Here is a 2,950-nt window from a genome sequence, read left to right on the forward strand (position 1 = left end):
GGGGGGGAGGGGGGGGGGGTCACAAAACAAATGGTACGACCATAGCATAAAATCAGCATTTGCTTATGTTATCTATTTGATGCATGTATTCAAGAAGTTGATTTACAGAACATTTTTGGGCTAAAGCCCAAAATCGCCTTGTGAATTCACGGCATTTCTGACTCCAGTCAAAATTCAGAACCTCTTCGGAGTGCTTAGTCTTTTATTGTAATGAGACTTGAAATTTTTACGGATTTGTCTTATGACATATAATTGATGTGGTTGTCGCGATTTACGTTTCAGGGACAAAAATGTACTCTGAACTTGTGTTTCAAATTTTGACATGAATCAGAAATGGCTCTCTGGAATTGGCCCGGATATATTTTCCTTAGTCTGAGCATAAGATACAAGTGCAAGCTATTTGGACCTTGTTTAGCCTTACAAACACGGGCAAAGCTCTGAATGACTGATACTAACTCGACTGTGGTGATCTTATGCAGTATTTGTAACTGTTTACTAAAATGAGCTTTATCTAAAAGGGAAACCGATAAGAAGCTTATAGCCTCTTGGATTTTAACAATGAGTATTTTTTTCGAAACAGTTGTTACATTCAGCCAAACAATATAGAAAAGATTTTTCATCTTTGGTCAAGGAAATATTAACACCTACGGGTATATATTTACACTCTTCTCGTATACTGGGGCCTTAAATGACGTGTTTGTGCGAACAATACGCACCCAAAAGGCAGCCACAATCATATAGCATTGTACTGTAGAATATCGACGAGCGCACAGATGTTACTGGTTAGCAATACCTTAACTTGAAAAACGCCGTTCTTAAACGCATGTTTTGGTGGTAAACACAGTTCACTTTAATGTAAAGCTGGTGATGGAAAAGTATACTCGGCACATTTTTCATTTTGTCTCCGGAGATACGTTATCAATTTCAGTCAGTCGCGATATTCTCTGTGTGGGGGGAAAAAAAGAAAACGATCGCGATCGTCGGCCCCAAGGTCGAAATGAAAACGCCTTTAAAGCTGGCATTACTACAGAGAATTGAGTTATCACTCTTTGGCCGCAGTTTGAGACGTTAAAACGTGGTATGTGGTCTTACTACTTCGTACTGTATATGGGATTTTACATGTTATCTATCACTTGGGAGACGTTTGGAACAATCTGGCTTTCTAGTACTGGTCTCTAGAAACCAGTACCGGTATCGCGCTTTGGTGTACCGTACACATGCAGAAATATCAGTAAATCATTTTCAAGTGAAGAGAACAAAAACCAATTCAGTTTCGAAACCAGAGCCCTTTTTAACACTTCAAATTTTTTGTTATGTACAAAACGTAAGATATGCAATGTACAAAAACTGCATGCACGATTTTTATCTGGGACTCTCTTTGATATTTAAGTCCCATTTGTTATCAAGAAAACAAGATTATTTCAGTTGTTTCGTATTGAAATAAAACTGCTTTAACAAGATATCTTGTCAGTGTGTGCTAATGAGGAACCGAAGTCATCTAAAGTGAGCCGGGTCCAAGCTGTGTAATTTATTGTTCACCCCTGTCCTTGCCATGACGTTAAGTGAGAACACTGGTAACGTAGTACTCTTTCATTGCCAGAGAACAGTGGCCATGTCTGCTAGGAACCCAGTCATTGCACGGAAAACGAACCCCATTTGGCATTACCGTGAGAGGCTGTCGTTTAGGATGGGACTGGCTCGAATTCAGCCTTTCGTGAGAAGGTGTAGCAGGTACCTGGCGAAGGGCACTGGTTTCCTCCACCTGTGCAGCCATCGTTTAATGTAAACATCCTTGATAACGGTAATAACTTGCCACGTTACATATTGGCCTGAGGTTGCAGATAGAATGTCCTCGGAAAGTAAACAAGACAAATGAAGGAGAACAAAAAAAACACCGTGCTCAAAGCGACGAGGTCCTGTAGAGTTTATTACCATACTCAGGCATTGGTTTCCGTACCAAAACGTTCAAAAGCTTAACAAGATATTGTCCTTCGTTTCCCTGCGTGGAACTTCTCATCAAGATTAAAAACGAGCCGGAAAAGTTTTGCATGTTCAAAAAATTCTGTGAACCTCATTGGTCTTTGGTTACCGTGCAATGAGGGCTAGGCTATAAATATTGTTGGTCAAATGTTGTTTCAAGTTCATTTTGTGTAACCGAAATTTATGCATTTTGAACTATTTCCCGGATTGGTCGTTGTTTTCCATTGTATGAAAGCTTCAGATATATTTGCAGATTCACTTTGTGGTCCTCAAAATGGAATTCCAAAACCAGCTTTTTAGAAGCGTGTGTATACATATTTACCGTGGGATGAATCTTATTCGAATTTCTTAGCTTAATTGCCTTTTGCCACTGACGGTAACTTTAATGCTAAACAGGATGTATACACACAGACACAGACTTGTATGAAATCCATTTTTCACAAAAACGAACATTCTTTATTATAACTGCAGCTTATAACTCCCCCCGTCAGTCGCAACTACTTCTTGATATTACGCATTTTTTTGTACCTAAAAAAAATTACATGTATTTATTTTGTTGGATCGGGGTTTGCTGTGCGTCTTTAACTATATTTATACCGTATTCAGTTGCTAAAACGATCCCTGTCGAACCACGACTTAATTCAAATTTTTTTTTGCACAACAGACATATTGCTCTATGGTGTCAAAACCTTTTCAGAAAGGAAAACGACATATCTGTAGCTTATACCATTGTTATCCCCAACGGTTGTGGGACCATTGTTAACCTTTTATCACATTCCGAATTCGTGTCAGGATAAAAATCAGATTATTGTGAAATTTTCACTCATGTATATATGGCTTTTTATGGGTGCAGGGAACAGGGGAATGCTCAGAGAAACCTCAAGAGGGTTTACCACATACTACTCCCGATGTTATCCCTATAAAGCCATACTATCGAGAACTGAATGGGGCACCTGTGAAACACCCGGCA

This window comes from Liolophura sinensis, chromosome 8 (assembly GCF_032854445.1).
Source record: "Liolophura sinensis isolate JHLJ2023 chromosome 8, CUHK_Ljap_v2, whole genome shotgun sequence".
Classification (NCBI taxonomy): domain Eukaryota; kingdom Metazoa; phylum Mollusca; class Polyplacophora; order Chitonida; family Chitonidae; genus Liolophura; species Liolophura sinensis.